This window comes from Schistocerca nitens, chromosome 8, assembly GCF_023898315.1.
Source record: "Schistocerca nitens isolate TAMUIC-IGC-003100 chromosome 8, iqSchNite1.1, whole genome shotgun sequence".
Taxonomy (NCBI): Eukaryota; Metazoa; Arthropoda; class Insecta; order Orthoptera; family Acrididae; genus Schistocerca; species Schistocerca nitens.
Genome location: NC_064621.1, coordinates 19,330,364 through 19,350,483, shown reverse-complemented (window position 1 = coordinate 19,350,483; position 20,120 = coordinate 19,330,364).

Below are 20,120 nucleotides of genomic sequence, written 5' to 3'. Positions count from 1 at the left end.
CTACGTCATTTGCTACGACCTAGCAAGGCGCCATTATCATTTGCTATTTATCTTGTGATGCATGTACCGTCAGACCGATGTTTACCAATTATGGATTAAAGTTAAGTATTCCAGAAGCTACGTACCTTTTTTGCTAGTATAATTACTTTACCTGTTCCAGACCTCACGTCAGCCTGCGTGAGCTTAAACGCGTGCCTTTCGGCTATCTCCTAGTGGCTTGGCTGTCTTGCCAAGTCACAACACTAATGACCTCAGCAGTTAAGTCCCATAGTGCTCAGAGGCATTTGACGCTTGAGTATGCTGGAGGGTGACCCTCTGTCTTCATAACGAATAGACCTACTTCTTGTATGACTCTCTGTCATTTATCCTGTCAGAATTCTACAGGGTGGACTTGGCATTGATGTCAAACAGAACTATTAATTTCTTCAAACAATCCTGTCGGAGGAACATCCACAACTGAGCATTATAACAGAGTTTGAAAATACCGCTGCAGCTGTAAGGTTCTTTTAATTAGGACACGACCGGTTTCGGGCTCTTATACGCCCACCTTCAGGTGTCGTAACTTGATGTTGTGACTACGAGCACCGCGGTGGACAAGTATTATGAAGGGTTCAATTCTGTGGCAATATTGAGCATATAGGTATGAGACTATTCAGGTTTCATTCTCATTGGTTATCTCTATGGTTAAAAGGTGTTTGTTACACAACTGGTTAACTTTGGAACCTTCCACTCCGATTTTGGGACGACTATTGCAGCCATGGCACTTATGGACACTGTCCTGGGAGGAAAACATGACAGTCTATCGTGTTTCACATAAGGCTCCTGAATACAGAGCTCATCAACTCTTAGGTCTCGAGCAATTTTTGAGATTTCCCCAACTTCAAGTAAACTTCGCATTGTGTTAAGTCACAGAAATTTCATGCTAGCTTATTGTAAAGGAAAAATTCTTACTAGCTAATTATTAGTTGTCTCAATTTCTTGAGTTAGGGCTATGAGTATCTTACAAATGTGTAAACTATTTAGAAGTATTCTGCCTTCTCTGCCTATTCTATATATGCATAGCAAAAGATGTAAGATAAAAGACAGAAGACAAATGACAAAAGGGTAGGTCTATTTTATCCTAGTTAGTGGGTTTAGTAATATTAGCATTGGTCTGTTTGCCTGTTTGGTGTTGGTGGACCATGCTGACTCCTTATTCCCTTGTGTGGTTTCCATCGCCGCTCTCTGGGCTGTTTCCAGGTGTTTAATGTCAGAATTTATGTTCCATGTGGTGAGCTCCAGTGCCTTCTCTTGTGTTCGCATAGTAGTTGGTTCTGTTTTGTAACTGAGTGTCAGTCCTAATATTTGGTACGCCCAAGAAGGCCATAACCAGTGGAGTCAATGTCTATCGTACAACATTCTATACATTGGGCACTCGCCACCCTTGCTTTCGTCACATTTTTTGTTTCTTTCACAGCGTGGCACACAGATGGGGGCATCCTTAGATGTACATTCTGATTTTTTCTGTCCATTTTTGCCACATTCCGCGCAAACGATTTCGTTGCTCCTGCAGCTTTTTGTGGAATGGCCTAGATCATAGCACTGAAGGCATTGCACTACAGCACTGTAGTCTTTGACTGGGAAAGACTGGTATTCGAGGAAACTCTGTTTTTTTTTTGTTGAGGGGTTTTTCTCACAGTGGGCCTAATCTCAAGAATGTCATGTGAAGACCCTTTACCTCTTGATCCAGTCTTAACCTTCCGTTCCACATCTTTATTGATATAGCCATTCGAGAAATTCTTCATCACTGCAAGTGTCTGGCACTTGATAGACTGCTAGCAGTCTTTTTCGTAGCTTCACACATTTGATTCCTTTTATGGTGTTGGCTTCCTCTGTTAGTTTTTGACAGTGTTCCTGTGAGACTGTCTCAACAATGACTGTGTTGGCAGTTGTTCTGAGGGAGTTAATTCGCTGATCTGGCTGGTTAATGCGTCTCTGACTGTTTTGGAGCGCTTGTACCATGTCGACTTAATGAAGACAATGGTTGCCCTTCAAAATTTTGCCTTTTGGATCTTTGGATCTTTACTGATTACTGCTGCATGGAGTTTTTGGAGATTAAGCCACGTAGCAGTTTCCTTCACCTTCCTCATATTTTCCTCCTGTAACTGCGTGATTTTATGTTTCAGTGCATCAGTCTGCACATATTTCGCTCGGCCATCGGTCTCTGCAGTCTTGAATTTTCCTCTCTTAAGGCATCAGTTTTCCCTTCCAACCAGGTGAGTTCAAATGCAAATGGGTAGAGCTTCTGCTTGATCAATGAGACAAGCCTTGCTGTAATTCTACTGCAAAATCACTTAATATATCCTCGACTGCAGCAATTTTGTCCCTAGACGGCCTTGGCACGAATTCCTCTTCCTGTGGATTCCCTTCAGATGTCACGGGCGATGAAGCTCTGGCAGGCCCAAGTTCGCCGTTTCCGGTATTAGCGTGGTGTTTTGCTCCCCATTACTGCGGCAGTCGGATAGAGAGATTTGCACCAGGCAGCCGAACAACACCAGCTGGGTCTTCCGGCCAACATTTTCTTTTTTAATTCATTGGCTTTCGACATATTCTCATACATCATACAGCAAGCACGGTTTGTTTGTACAGTTCGTGGTAGGCATTAACTTACGTAGTATCCAGGTACGATGTAACAGTGGATTAACAAAAGACTGATTCGAAATAAAATAAGATTTATAATCAGAGTATACGAGAACGAGTAAACTGAAGGAAATGGAACACAGAGTACATAGTGATAATATGCTATAAAAATCCTACCGGTAACACAACAAGAAACGTAAATCGCCGTTGGGATATTCTCATTTCAGCCCAGTTGTACGTCCTGTGAGAATTGTTTCAGAAGCTGCGGATGGAGAACTGAATAACTGTGCCGGTCTACAGGTACCATCTAGATGGAACAGGAGAACAGTTCACAAGAACCACATTTATGTGTTACAGCTACGGATATAGATACACCAGTATTCAGACACGTACACATCCGGCAGTAACGCCACACATACATTTCATTATTATTTTTTCTTCTTTTCGTCTAACCCGTCTGCTACACTATGTCTAGTGACGATGATACTGTATTGATATGATTAATGCTCAAAAATTTAAGCACACAAAGAGAGAGGCGAAGTCGTTGGTGGACGAAAACAGAGTGTGGTCGTTGCTTATTCGAGTCTCGTGGCATGTTTTATTGCTGTCATTCAATAACATCTTTCGACAATGGACATGGCACGTCAATCCATTGTGCTTAAAGAACTTCACCCAACAGATCATTAAATAACACTAATGATGAAAGAATCCATCATCATCAGGCAGGAGGGTAATTATCAAGACGAGATGAGCCTTACAAGCTGATTAATGATCGCCATCACTTACATCTGGAACCTCTGCTTGATGTGAAAACAGGAGCGTGGTGTGCAGTCAGTACAACACCAATTACTCAACCGAGCTTTCTCCCCAAACCATACCTTCTTTTACTCAAACCTTTTTTGCTAGAACAAACATCTAGGCGAAATGACGTACGGTTATATCATGCACGAGAATGCGAGAACTCAAACATCGCCAGAGCGTCTGTGCTAGTATTTCGAGGTGTTTTCAGTGATAGGAATTATCCTCATAAAACAGTCGCATAGTATGCATTCTCCTACAGGAAATAACCGTAGGTATTTTCGTCTAGTTCGGCTAAAGCTGAAACGTCACCTGTCAAAGTTCGATCTAGCGACGAAAACAACCTCCTGCGGAACGAATGTGCAAGGCGGCGCAGAAAGATCTGAACTGGCAGACGCTCGAAGACAGACGCATACTATCTAGAGGACGCCTAGGCAGAAGGTTTCTAGAATCAACTTTAAATGAGGAAGAACATCGTGATTGCCACCAAGAGCTGCTGACAAAATTTCTTTGTTTAACAAACAGTTTCGGTCCACGGACCATCATCAGGGTCATAAAAGCATTTACAACGCCACATTAGGCGACATAAAATCGTTGGGGTCAGATTGTAAAATCTATGAATTCGTCACTGTCGCCACATAGTAATACAAATTACACCCTAAATCCTAAATGTACCAGACATGTACTCATTCATGCCACTGAGTACACAGAACTCTGCTCGGTTCCTAGCGTTAAAGCTTGTAAGGCTCCATCTCGCTTTGCTCACTTGTTGATAATTGCCTTCTGCTTGACGATGACGCATTGTTTCACCAGTAGTATTACTTAATGACCTGTTGGGTGAAGTTCATTAAGCACAATGGATTGACGTGCCACTACTAATGTTACTGAATCATAGTAATTTAATCATAGTAATAGAATCATGGCACGTGATCGGAATAAAACTTCAACTTTCGTGAATGCTTCAGTCTCGGATAACATTTCCTACGTAAGAGGTCCTTCTCAGTATTATTCCGACACGCGACCGCAAAGTTCGCACACTACTTGGTTTTCTCGCAACCGACCACATATGGACACTCCACTCAAAAACAAACAGCCGTAAAACTCACAGCTAAATCCAGGGACGCATAATTGCACATTAACGCACCTCGCAGAGGTTGTAGTTGTTCTCGTGTTGATCGAGGCGCAGCAACGGTCACCTCACAACTGAAATGCAGTCACTATATTTTTTTTAAGGAACTATGCCATTTTTGTGTCAGGACAGCAGATCTGCACGAGACAAATGCTGTGACGTAACTCTTTGCAGGCCTGACAGGGATTGCGGAGCAAAACCACATTGTGCTGCTTCTGTGACCATTTGACTGGTGCGCCGTCCAGATAGGTACGATGTTACGCCACTTTCACTATTCTAGACTTCCGAGAGGCGTGACGTTCAAAGAGCTGCAAATACAGAATAAAAATCCTCCTATTCAGTATGACTGTGCTCCATAAGTACTTACCATGCTATAAAAGAGCTACGTCACTAAATTTGCCATATATATTTGCTATTCTGTAGCAAAAAATACCATAGCTGCATTAAAATTAGAAAAGCTTAATTCTTGTATGCATTACTGTGTTCTCAAGCAGCAATAAAAGCAGAAGTCATTTTGTTCCACCGAGTAATTTATGACTATTTTCGCAGTCTGTTAGAAGTATATGACATATACAAACGGTAGTGAAACGAAGTTAAACAGACACACACACACACACACACACACACACACACACACACACAAACACACACACACACACACACAAACACACACACACACACACACACACACACAAGTGCTTCCCTGCCGCATGTCATTCAGAAAACAGGACAGTGTATGTAGCTAGTAACTGAATGGCCTGACGAATACTGGAAATGGCCTCTCGAGCTAATAGTCTGTGCTTAACGAGGAAATCGGCCTCATGCGTAAAATTATCTGCAGCTATGAGTCCCTACTATCACAGAACAATCAACGCTGCCTCAAGAAATAGGATTCATTACCCAAAGAAATAGGATTCATCATCAGGTTCACAACCTCTGAGAACCCATACATCATTCGACAATCATTTTACTTATGTGGCCGCAAACTGTGAATTTCTACATTTTTGTACTAGGAGACAATAAATGAGACAATCCATTTATCTTTCAAAAACTCCAGTAGGGTTGAAGGTCTCATAATTTACAGTTGCTGTCACCAGATGGTACCGAACAAATTTTAATATTATTTTTGAAGGACAAATATACACTCCTGGAAATTGAAATAAGAACACCGTGAATTCATTGTCCCAGGAAGGGGAAACTTTATTGACACATTCCTGGGGTCAGATACATCACATGATCACACTGACAGAACCACAGGCACATAGACACAGGCAACAGAGCATGCACAATGTCGGCACTAGTACAGTGTATATCCACCTTTCGCAGCAATGCAGGCTGCTATTCTCCCATGGAGACGATCGTAGAGATGCTGGATGTAGTCCTGTGGAACGGCTTGCCATGCCATTTCCACCTGGCGCCTCAGTTGGACCAGCGTTCGTGCTGGACGTGCAGACCGCGTGAGACGATGCTTCATCCAGTCCCAAACATGCTCAATGGGGGACAGATCCGGAGATCTTGCTGGCCAGGGTAGTTGACTTACACCTTCTAGAGCACGTCGGGTGGCACGGGATACATGCGGACGTGCATTGTCCTGTTGGAACAGCAAGTTCCCTTGCCGGTCTAGGAATGGTAGAACGATGGGTTCGATGACGGTTTGGATGTACCGTGCACTATTCAGTGTCCCCTCGACGATCACCAGTGGTGTACGGCCAGTGTAGGAGATCGCTCCCCACACCATGATGCCGGGTGTTGGCCCTGTGTGCCTCGGTCGTATGCAGTCCTGATTGTGGCGCTCACCTGCACGGCGCCAAACACGCATACGACCATCATTGGCACCAAGGCAGAAGCGACTCTCATCGCTGAAGACGACACGTCTCCATTCGTCCCTCCATTCACGCCTGTCGCGACACCACTGGAGGCGGGCTGCACGATGTTGGGGCGTGAGCGGAAGACGGCCTAACGGTGTGCGGGACCGTAGCCCAGCTTCATGGAGACGGTTGCGAATGGTCCTCGCCGATACCCCAGGAGCAACAGTGTCCCTAATTTGCTGGGAAGTGGCGGTGCGGTCCCCTACGGCACTGCGTAGGATCCTACGGTCTTGGCGTGCATCCGTGCGTCGCTGCGGTCCGGTCCCAGGTCGACGGGCACGTGCACCTTCCGCCGACCACTGGCGACAACATCGATGTACTGTGGAGACCTCACGCCCCACGTGTTGAGCAATTCGGCGGTACGTCCACCAGGCCTCCCGCATGCCCACTATACGCCCTCGCTCAAAGTCCGTCAACTGCACATACGGTTCACGTCCACGCTGTCGCGGCATGCTACCAGTGTTAAAGACTGCGATGGAGCTCCGTATGCCACGGCAAACTGGCTGACACTGACGGCGGCGGTGCACAAATGCTGCGCAGCTAGCGCCATTCGACGGCCAACACCGCGGTTCCTGGTGTGTCCGCTGTGCCGTGCGTGTGATCATTGCTTGTACAGCCCTCTCGCAGTGTCCGGAGCAAGTATGGTGGGTCTGACACACCGGTGTCAATGTGTTCTTTTTTCCATTTCCAGGAGTGTATTTTGGTACCAAAGGCTGTTCAATGATGTAGAACAAATGGAAGTTTCAACTCAGTATTTATTTGGCCTTAGTACGCTATTAGTTAGACTTCGTCAAGCAAATCTGTAGATAGGTGTTTTCTTTTCGTTAAGGAAGTGGTGTAGGATCACACGAGAGGCAACGCATCCTAACTAGCAGTACACGTTAAAGTTGCCTCGAACGTCTAATGTGAAAATAATTAATATGAAGCTGATGATTTAGCAGAACCAGTGTAAAGTCATAGTCGCACAGTAGCCAACAGCTGTTGTATCAAAACGCGTAAAAATTCACATGCTCTTATGCGGATGCATAAAAAAATGCGATTTCGTCAAGATCATGAATAACTGAATGGCATTAAAGGCACATCTACACTTATCTCGATACGTATTTAGAAATCTATACAGGGTGGTCTATTGATAGTGACCGGGCCAAATATCTCACGAAATAATCGTCAAACGAAAAAACTACAAAGAACGAAACTTGTCTAGCTTGAAGACGGAAACCAGATAGCGCTATGGTTGGCCCGCTAGATGGCGTTGCCATAGGTCAAACGGATATGAACTGCGTTTTTTTAAATAAAAACCCTAATTTTTTATTAAATATTCGTGTAGTACGTAAAGAAATTTGAATGTTTTAGTTGGACCACTTTCTTCGCTTTGTAATAGATGGCGCTGTAACAGTCACAAACATATAAGTACGTGGTATCACGTAACATTCTTTCAGTGCGGACGGTATTTGCTTCGTGATACATTACCCGTATTAAAATAGACCGTTTACCAATTGCGGAAAAGGTCGATATCGTGTTTATGTATGGCTTTTGTGATCAAAATGCCCAACGGGCGTGTGCTATGTTTGCTGTTCCGTATCCTGGACGACATCGTCCAAGTGTCCGGACCGTCCGCCGGATGGTTACGTTATTTATGGAAACAGGAAGTGTTCAGCCACATGTGAAAAGTTAACCACGACCAGCAACAAATGATGATGCCCAAGTAGTTGTTTTACTGCTGTCGCGGCTAATCCGCACATCAGTAGCTGAGAAATAGAACGAGAATCGGGAATCTCAAAAACGTCGGTGTTGAGAATGTTACATCAACATCGATTGCACCCGTACCATATTTCTTTGCGCCAGGAATTGCATGGATACGACTTTGAACGTCGTGTACAGTTCTGCCACTGGGCTCAAGAGAAATTACGGGACGATGAAAAATTTTTTGCACGCGTTCTATTTAGCGACGAAGCGTCATTCACCAACAGCGGTAACGTAAACAGCCATAATATGCACTATTGGGCAGCGGAAAATCCAAGATGGCTGCGACAAGTGGAACATTAGCGACCTTGGCGGGTTAATGTATGGTGCGGCACTATGGGAGGAAGGATAATTGGCCCCCATTTTATCGATGGGAATCTAAGTGGTGCAATGTATGCTGATTTCCTACGTAACGTTCTACCGATGTTACTACAATATGTTTCACTGCATGACAGAATGGCGATGTACTTCAAAACATGATGGATGTCCGGCTCATAGCTCGCGTGCGGTTGAAGCGGTATTGAATAGCAAAAAAATGGTTCAATTGGCTCTGAGCACTATGGGACTTCACATCTGAGGTCATCAGTCCCCTAAAACTACTTAAACCTAACTAACCTAAGGACATCATGTGGTGTCACCGCCAGACACCACACTTGCTAGGTGGTAGCCTTTAAATCGGCCGCGGTCCGGTAGTATACGTCGGACCCGCGTGTCGCCACTGTCAGTGATTGCAGACCGAGCGCCGCCACACAGCAGGTCTAGAGAGACGTCCTAGCACTCGCCCCAGTTGTACAGCCGACGTTGCTAAGATTGGTTCACTGACAAATACGCTCTCATTTGCCGAGACGATAGTTAGCATAGCCTTCAGCTACGTCATTTGCTACGACCTAGCAAGGCGCCATTACCAGTTTATATTGAGATTGTAATTCATGTATAATCAAGAGCGATGTTCACCAATTATTAATTAAAGTTAAGTATTCCAGTAGTTACTTACGTTCTTTGCTACTATAAATTCCCTTAACTGTTCCAGACCTCACTCCAGCCTGCGTGAGCTTAAACGCGTGACTTTCGGCTACCCGTCACTGTGGATTGGCTGTCTTGCCAGTCCACAACACATCACACACATCCATGCCCGAGGCAGGATTCGAACCTGCGACCGTAGAGGTCGCGCGGTTCCAGACTGAAGTTCCTAGAACCGTTTGGCCACACCGACCGGCTATTGAATAGCATATTTCATGACAGGTGGATTGATCGTCGAAGCACCATGGCCCGCACGTTCACCGGATCAAACGTCCCCGGATTTCTTTCTGTGGGGAAAGTTGAAGAATATTTGCTGTCGTGATCCACCGACAACGCCTGGCAACATGCGTCAGCGCATTGTCAATACATGTGCGGACATTACGGAAGGCGAACTACTCGCTGTTGAGAGGAATGTCGTTACACGTATTGCCAAATGCATTGAGGTTGACGGACATCATTTTTATTGCATTAATGTGGTATTTGCAGGTAATCGCGCTGTAACAGCATGTTTCTCAGAAATGTTAAGTTCACAAAGGTACATGTATCACATTGGAACAACCGAAATAAATTGTTCAAACGTACCTTCATTTTGTATTTTAATTTAAAAATCCTATCTGTTACCAACTGTTCCTCTAAAATTGTGAGCCATATGTTTGTGACTATTACAGCGCCATATATCACAAAGCGAAGAAAGTGGTCCAACTAAAACATTGATATTTCTTTACGTACTAGACGAATATGTAATAAAAAATGGGGTTCCTATTAAAAAAAAAACGCAGTTGATATGCGTTTGACCTATGGCAGCGCCATCTAGCCGGCCAACCATAGCGCCATCTGGTTTCCCCCTTCAAGCTAGACAAGTTTTTTTCTTTGTATTTTTTACGTTTGACGCTTATTTCGTGAGATATTTGGCCCGGTCACGATCAATGGACCACCCTGTATATGCTGTGTAGCGGACTGCACATTCTTTTTTTAGAAGCGACGATGCTGAATTTCATCGGAGGTAAGCAGCACGGCTTCAAACCGCTCTCCTCAATCAATAGCTCTTGGAAACCACCTCAACGAACAAAGAAAGGTGAATTTCGCAGGCTATTAGAGCTCCTGGCGTCCCCTTTTATTCCTATACACTTAGTCCGCTTCGAGAAAGCAAAAGATGTGTTCCACAATTCAACAACAAATTTAAGTCGTTGTCGCTAGCGTCCAGTGAAGCGCTATCGAGAGATCTCATTAGGTTATCCAATATCGCCCTAATGCATCTCTACTGCACTATCTCATCAGAACTATAGAGGCACCCCGTCCTGATTTAGGTTTCCCACGATTTCCCTAAATCACTTGCAGCAAATGCCGGGATGGTTCCTTTGAAAGGGCACGGCCGATTTCCTTGCGCACCCTTCCCTCATCCGATGGGACCGATGACCTCGCTGTTTGGTCCCCTCTCGCAAATCAACCAACCAACCAACCAACCTATGTAATGCGGAACTGGCCACTAGATGTTACGAGAGGCTCGCCCGCCATAGAGAGCCTGTATAGGGAGAGAGTGGCCAACCGGACGATACGGCGGCCATTTTTCTGCCAAACTGCGGGCCGGACTTTTGAATGGCCAGTAGTGGAGTAGTGGAGTACACACTCACCGAATCAAAAGCACAAGACAATATGGCGAAATCATTCGTTAAATGCCTTTCTTTACAGCTATAATAGCCTAGTACGTACAGCACAGGAAAATTTGATACAGTGGCTGTAAAAATTATTCGTTACTTGCATTTATCTCCTTTACAGTTCGTTTACTAGACATATTTCAATGAAAGTAACGTAAATAAAAAAAATATAGTGTATAGCATTTGTTTTGTATCGGAAGTGCATAACGCTAAAGATTTAACGTACCTGTATTACGTCAGATGAATGAAAGTCGTAAGCAGTTATTTACTTGTGACATGCAAAAAGTGTGAGACGTATTATCTTGTCACGTCTTCAATATATATATATGAAAGAAAGTCGTAAGCAGTTGTTTACTTGTGGCATGCAAAAGGTTTGAAGACCTGACAAGATAATACGTCTCATATATATATATATATATATATATATATATATATATATATATATATATATATATATATATATTACCTCTCGTAGATAACAAACGAAAAAGATTACAAAAATCAGATAATGTTAAATGTAGGCTACTGTAATAACGACCAAATATACAAGAAAACTACCGTATCCCTTCTACCCCACAGTAAGTAGGCCTATTGAAAACCGTCTTCAAGAGTACCTACAATGATTTACTACCAATAATGTTTCAGCAACCACGACAAAATGAAGACAGAAATCTGGGAAACTTCCTGCCCTAACAGCATTAATGAAATAGTTATAAAAGTACAATCAGATTACCTGGAATTACTAACAGTGGCCTAGAAATCAAATGACAAATGGTTCAAATGGCTATGAGCACTATGGGACTCAACTTCTGAGGTCATCAGTCCCCTAGAACTTAGAACTAATTAAACCTAACTAACCTAAGGACAGCACACACATCCATGCCCGAGGCAGGATTCGAACCTGCGACCGTAGCTGTCACGCTGTTCCAGTCTGTAGCGCCTAGAACCGCACGGCCACTCCGGCCGGCAATCAAGTGACACTCGTGGAAATCTTCAATACAGTACTGTTTTAAAAAAAACACCTTATGACACTGAAGGACGTAATTATGACGTCTGCAGCTTAGCAAAATTCTTACACATTAGATACACAATCCCATTTTAATTCTATGCTCCTAAGAATAATGTGTTGTAATAATTTTCACACAGCCAATTTACAGGTCTGTTTTCAAATTTAACTATGTACACTGCAAGTTGTTCTATTTGTAGTAAAAAGCAAAAACGACTTCCTTCGCATAGATAAGAGTACTTGGTCGGTTTCCACGAGGCTCCTGTTTGATTTATGTCAGCCCTGTTGACTGCGGCTGCCCACTGCCTTCGTCTTTCTTCATCGCGTGGAAATGCTAACCTGCGAAATCCACCTTCGCCTCTATTGGAACAACCAAATGCAGCACAACCTGGCATCGTTTACGAACGCCTGCAGAACGAATTACAGATGTCAAAAACAATACTGTACAATTACTAACGTGTTTACTTCAAACATGTAGGCCTAAGGACTTCATCACAAAACGCTTCATTACTTCAACTCCTATTTAAGATCGCAAAAGCTAATTACGTACTAAAAACGATATATAACTAAATCGAACAAGCATGCACAACGCATAACAAGTCTCTCAATAATTCAAATACCTTTTAATCGTTTCCAAAAGTCCTCTGAACTCAAAAGCACGGCGAACATAGGAAGCGCGAGAGACCATTGGCGCCATTTTTTTGCCAAAGCTAATCAACCAATCGCGGGCAACTTCACCTATGGCCACTCTCTCTGTATACAGGCTCTCCAGGCCGCCAGTATAAAAGGAGAGGAGAGGAGGGGGGGGGTGCATACACAGGGACAACCCCAGCGCCAGAGGAGGAGGAGAAGGAGAAACAGCCGTAGCACGAGGAACACGACCGCACCACAACAAGTAAACAGGCAACAGAACACCAACACCCACGAACACATCCCGGACACCAACTCAACAACCCACATAACACACCCACTCACCACAGAAAGCACACAGGCGCCAACAACTGCCACACGAACAACCGACTCGCAGGCCAGCCCTCACCAAACGCCAACACTGGAACAAGCGGCCGTTAACACGACCAATAACTCGCAGGCCGACATGACCAACATCACTACAACATTCCAGAGAATAATGGAAACATTATTCCCCGGACGCACGACCACCGAAATAGTCACGAAGATTATGGGGTGTGTCTCACAACTCTTCATGCAGTTCATGTCGGGTACGCTCAACTGGACTAGCGCCCAAGCCACTATCACACCGCTTTTTACACTACTACATGGATAATACACCACACCAGCCCCGAAACGCAGACTTAAACACTATCACACAGATCCTGTTTTGGAATGCCAACGGGATCGCAAGCAAAAAAGCCGAGATGGCCGCGTTCATGGAGCGAAAGGGTATCCGAATCGCTCTTGTGAACGAAACACTGCTTACGCCTCGCAAACAACTAAACTTCCCAGGTTATTGCGTCTATCGTACCGACCGAGCGGATGGCAGGAGGGGAGGCGGCACGGCAATCATCATACACAGAGACATCAACCACACGAACATCGAGCTCCCAGCACTTGAAAGACTAGAGGCTACGGCCGTCAGGGTCAAGTTCAACGGAGCCAACACCACACTGGTATCGCTATACAATCCTCCTAAAAACATAGTAACACGCGATATCAGCACAGTACTCAACATAGCACCGCGGGTAATAGCCGCTGGAGACCTCAACGCAAAACACCCCGATTGGAACTCACGAATACGAACCTCCAACGGCAAGAAACTGTACGAACACGCACTAGGCCGAAACTACATTATACTTGGACCGGACGTTCCCACGTTCGTGCCCACACAGGCCCGACATAGGCCAGACGTGTTAGACATAGCCCTCATAAAGGGCATCACATGCACACTCAACCTAACGGTTGAAAACGATCTGGACTCAGACCACATGCCTGTAATACTGCACATGGAAGAGACACTGCAGGACATCGTACCACGCAGGATGCTTAACTACAAGCGTGCGAATTGGACACTGTTCAAGGAAACGCTTGATAGTCGCATTCCTAACACCCACGAAATTAATAACACACAGCAAATCGATGAGGCTGTGGAGGCTCTCACAACTGCCGTCCAAGACGCAATGACTGACGCCATTCCATTTACAACACCAAGACAACACTCGACGGCCCTGCCCCAGGAAATCCTGGGCCTTATCTCAATGAGGAACCGCCTCAGGAGATACTGGCAGCGTACCAGGCGCCCGTTCTATAAACTGCACGTCAACAGACTCCAGGGCATAATACGAAATAAAATTCAAACATTCAGAAACGAACAATGGGGACAGAAACTCGCAGGGCTGGATACCACACGTCCTGGCGTGTGGCAGCTGGCCAGACACTTCACCAGGGAGAAACATTACATTCCCACGTTACAAGGACCAGACGGCCCAGCCTACTCCGCGACGGAGAAGGCAGAGCTTATGGCCTCAACACTTGCAGCGTCTTTCATGCCGAATCTGGTTCCTTCAGACCCAGCATTCACACTTGAAACGGACCAGGAGGCTACACGACTTGTAGCCCAGCCCTCGCGCAACGAAATAAGACGTACTAGCACAAATGAAGTTACATGGGCTATCAAGCACACCACCGCTAGAAAAGCCCCTGGGCCTGATGGCATTCAAAACCGTGTCCTCCAGGAGTTCACGGATAAAGCCGTAGAATACCTCGCACACATAACGAATGCCATCCTGACACACCAACACTTCCCTGACTTTTGGAAGGCGGCCAAGGTCCTGATGTTCAGGAAGCCAGGGAAAGACCACTCCCTCCCACAAAATTACCGACCCATCAGCCTGCTGTGCTCGCTCAGCAAGATTGTTGAGAAGGTAATACTAAAACGTATCACTAGGCATTGCATCGCCAACGACACCCTAAGACCGGAGCAATTCGGCTTTAGGAATCACCACTCGTCAACACAACAACTCCTCCGCGTAGTCGAACATATAACACACGGCTACAACATGAACAAAGCCACAGGGGCCGTGTTCCTAGACATCGAAAAGGCTTTCGATCGTCTCTGGCACAACGGACTCATACGCAAACTAAGCGAAGCTGGTTTCCCGGACGGACTCGTACGTCTCATACACTCATATCTCACGAACAGATGTTTCAACACTAACGTGCAGGATAAACAATCAACACAACACGGTATCCAAGCTGGAGTACCCCAAGGAAGCATCCTAGGGCCCATCTTGTTTAACCTGTACATTAATGACTTCCCAGCGACACGAAACACGACGTTAGCCGTCTACGCGGATGACACAGCCATCCTCGCGCAAGACTGGAAACCGTCGAACATCAACTCACGAATACAGACAGCACTCAGAACAGCTGAGCCTTGGCTGGAGCGATGGCGTATTAAAGTAAACGTCGACAAGTGCGAAGCAGTTCTGTTCACACGCAGACCGAAACTACTGCGCAAACACCAACACTGTAGACCGATAACACTACATACACGCCCAATACGTTTCCGAGAGAAAGTCAGATACCTTGGTGTCTGGCTGGACCGGAAACTTACATGGGGGGACCACATTGAATACGTTGCCAACCGAGCGCACGCGAGGCTCAAACACCTCTACCCAATGCTCAACAGGGAAAGCACACTGAATAGGAGGGTGTCGAGGTCCTTATACACGACACTGATTAGACCTCTGATGACGTACGCAGCTCCCGTCTGGGGATATGCAGCTCCCACACGACTGCGCCGCCTGCAGATCATACAGAACAAGGTGCTACGAATCATTAGCAATGCTCCACGCTACACACGCACCGTGGATCTTCACCGTGAATACCGCCTTGATACCCTCAAGGAAGTATTCAAGAAACACGCCACACGACTATACAGGAACTCGAGACACTCGAACAATCCGTTCATCCTCACTCTGGGAAACTACGATCACAACCACAGGTGGAAACACAAGCGGCCAAAGACACTGCTTGCTAGGGCATAACCACCTATGGTAAACTAACATACGCAAACAGCGACAAACGTCGGTAAGCCCCTGCATATCAGCAACACTGACTGGCAACTACCAGCTGCTATTAGAGCCGACCAACAGGCCACAGCAGGGACACCGACGAGCTCGCCCACAGACGCACGAACAATCTCCCAACACTCCCTCACACTGTGCCTCCGGTATATGACCATCGGACACAAGACCGATAACAAAACTAACTGTTGCAGGTTGCAGGACGCTGAACAAGGACTCTGTACCAGCGCCAGCCGCCGAGCAGCACAAACGCACGACATCAAGGTATCGACATGCATGATACCCACTACTAACAAAGCCTATCCTTGTACAACCTATCGCAGGCAGCAAGACAACCGCTACTGCTCTTGCCGCCCGACCTAACTTTCGCAGAGGTTTTTTTCCCTTGGCTCTTGCCTTGGCACTTTTTTTCCTCTGCCCTTCAAACCGCTACCCTTCGTCAGACTTCGACCAATCTATCTCCAGATGAGCGCGTATTAATGGTTAATCCTAACCAGACGTACGCAAACATCGCAGTACCCACATCCTGCGACACCTCACTTTAGTGAATGCTAACCCTTATGCAGAGATGGCAGTAGACCTTTTGTGTTGGCCATCATGCCGATGTGGGCGTGGAGGGGCTCCACCTTTAAAAAAAAAAAGGGGGGGGGTGCTGTGTTGTCAGCAGAGAAGCAGCGGCAGGAGAAGTCGGTGACTTGCATCGCGGATACCTGGACGTGACCTGAGTAACAAATCCACCAGAGACATTTCAAGCCTCTCAGAGGTGCCCAGGCTGGCTGTGGAGTGGAGTGGAAACGCCACAGCTGAACCAGGACCACGGAGACATCACGCACTGACCGACAGATGTGGTACAGCGTTGTCGTAAAGAGTCGCGTGAAACTAGCGGCAGGAACCACTCGTCAGCTCCAGAGCGCTGCCACCGCTCCAGCTAGCACAATGACTGTGCGCTGGCAGCTGGCTGGAGTGCAATGCTCCAGCAACTCCTCATACCCCACACATTTCTATAGTCAGTGCTGCGCGAGCTTGTGTGAAGTGCGACGCCAGTGGACAGTGACTTGGGACGATGAATCACGAAATCGCCTGTGGCCACCTGATGGAAGGATTTGGGTGTAGCGAGTACTTGGAGGACGTTACCACCATCATATGCAGAGCAAACATTCAGGTAACGAAGCAGGAGTTATCGTATGCGAATGTTTTTCGCGGGATGAAAGCAGAGCTCACCATCTGCAGCATCGTCGACAGGACTGACCGCGGACCTTTGGTACAGAGCCGAGTGGAGGGTCTGAATCAGAGGCTGAGACGGTTCTGCGACCGTGTGGGCTGCAGATTCCTCGACTTGCGCCATAGGGTGGTGGGGTTTCGGGTTCCGCCGGATAGGTCAGGAGTCCACTACACACAGCAGGCGACTACACGGGTAGCAGGCGTTGTGTGGCGTGGACTGGGCGGTTTTTTAGGTTAGATGGGCAAGTACAGAAAAGGGCAACAGCCTCAAAGGATGCGGGGCAAAGTCAGGACATGCGGGGACCAAGCAGCAATCGGTATTGTAATTGTAAATTGTCGAAGCTGCATTGGTAAAGTACCGGAACTTCAAGCGCTGATAGAAAGCACCGAAGCTGAAATCGTTATAGGTACGGAAAGCTGGCTGAAGCCAGAGATAAATTCTGCCGAAATTTTTACAAGGGCACAGACGGTGTTTAGAAAGGATAGATTGCAAGCAACCGGTGGTGGCGTGTCTGTCGCTGTTAGTAGTACTTTATCCTGTAGCGAAATAGATGAGGATAGTTCCTGTGAATTATTGTGGGTGGAGGTTACACTCAACAAGCGAGCTAGGTTACGGCTCTAGTCGTAGCTTTCCTATCTAACGGTTTCCAGGGGCAAAAGAAATTTGATTTTCAATATCTGATACAGTTATTGACCGAATTAAAAAATTTAAAGTGCTGTTAAGATCTGTTTATTAAGAGCTATAATCTTGTGTTAAAGTTAAGTATTACAGTTAGAAACTCTGTATATATCTTAACACGAGCGTAACTCACGGCGCGCAATTCACCCACACTATGTTCGTTCAGTGTTTGGGAATGAGAGCAGTTACCGACTTCCAACAACCTTTAAAGGCAACTTGGAGGCCGTTTGTAAACTCTCTCTCGCTTACATGCTTAACGATATATGTGTAACGCAATAACTCATCTTAATCAAGCGTTTGAACCTGTTTTAAACGTGAGATTCAATAGAGACTCAGGGGCGGAGGGTTTAGTGGTAAATAAAAGAAGTGTTTTCTGAAAGTTTGAATAAGTTATGTTTCAAAATCGTCATGATCTGCTGAGACATATGTTTATTTATTAGCGGTTTCGCTCTTCTGACCATCTTCAGACATCATAAAATAATTGTTTATAGCAGTTGGCATAGAGTGCTTTTAAACGAAAAAGTGAAACTTCATTATGACAACACGCGAAGTTTGCTACTGTTCACTGACGCAATATGGCTTTGCTTCTGTTTGACGCTACAGTAAAAAAGTTGCCGTAGCGGCTGCTGTAAATAACTGTTGTGATATCTGAAGCTGATGAAGTGTTCGAAAACAAAACAAAACAAAAAAAAATCATTTTATCATTTTATCGGCAGTTCTTAGCGGCTTTCAAATATGACTATTTTGACACACTTACCAGCTGCTACGCACCAACTACCCAAAATATGTTGTGCAAAATTTTTGTCTGGAATGTAGCCTTAAACGTGGAAGATAAAACAGTACAGACAAGAAGATTTGGAAGAAATCTAGTGTCACAGAAAAATGCTGAAGATTATGGGGATCGAATAAGTAATGAAGAGGTACTCACGCTCTGGTGAAAGGAGCTTTATAGAGAAGTTTGGATTGATGGGACACATCCTGAGGAATCAAGGACTCGTCAGTTCGATTTTTGAGGGATGTGCACGTAGAAAAAATTATAGAGGCGGACCTCGACTGCAGCAGTCGTGGTCCAGTGGATGTCGGATGCAGTAGTGGTCCTACAGTAGAGTTGCGCTCTACCAAAACTGCGGTTCGGTAGTTTTGGCACAGTACATGAATGATGCAGTAATGGTAGGATACCGGAAGTATTGGTAACATTAGTAGGGAAAGAAACGTAAATAAATGTATGAGAGATAAACTGGGAGGAGACAACTTTTGCTTTGTTTGTATGCTTGTTTTGCACGTATGTAGAATCGCACATCGTTCAGTGTTAGCCGTTGTGTATTCTATATCCTTACAAAATATACATTATTTTTTATACGTAATAAAAATTAGTTCATTGCGTAACTTATGTCCCTTTATGTAACCAAAGGAATTACTTTTTATACAAGTATATTTTACACGCACAAACGTAAAGAAATCTATATAATTATTGCCACTCTTTTGTAGTCGATAGGATGTTCTTCATCATAGTCAAAGGCAAGAGTTTCCTGTCATTTTTGATAAGTGTGGAAGTTGTTTATGAATAACAGAGACATGTTTTATATAGGCTCGACGAAGTATTGATACGATGCGTCATATGTTTTTGTTTTGCGTTTTTTTTTCTTTTCAACTTTGCCCTTTATTACTACATCTCTCTCTTTCACGTTACAGATCAACAATGAAACCTGAATTAAATATTGACAGTTTGAATTTTGTTATAAATACTGTTCATTTTTAAGTAACAGACAGGAGGATAACTATGTGTGACAAAATTGTTCAAAAAATGGTTAAAATGGCTCTGAGGTCATCAGTCCCCTAGAACGTAGAACTACTTAAACCTAACTAACCTAAGGACATCACACACATCCATGCCCGAGGCAGGATTCGAACCTCCGACCGTAGCAGTCGCGCAGTTCCGGACTACAGCGCAAAATTGTTCCGTAGGTTATGCTCATTCAGCTTCTAGACAGTTCACCGCTTCCTGTTTGTAGGGGAATCTAGTAAGACACAGATCGCATACACAAACATAGGGATCGAAACGAGGTAACGCCCGAAAGGTATGCAGTACACCTAACGTTCTGGTAACGGGGCTATTGTCTTACCTGACCAAGGCTACTAGGAAAACTACTTAGTCTACGCTTACTTATGATAGTCTACAGCAGCCTAATGTATTTTTACAACTCCGGTACAGATATAAAGAGGCTTGCACTGGACAGGGTAATGTGGGAGCTGCATCTAACCCGTCTCCAGACTGGAGGGGCGGCCGGAGTGTGGTATTCGATTCCTCCCCACCCCCTCCTTTCCCTTTACTTTACTCT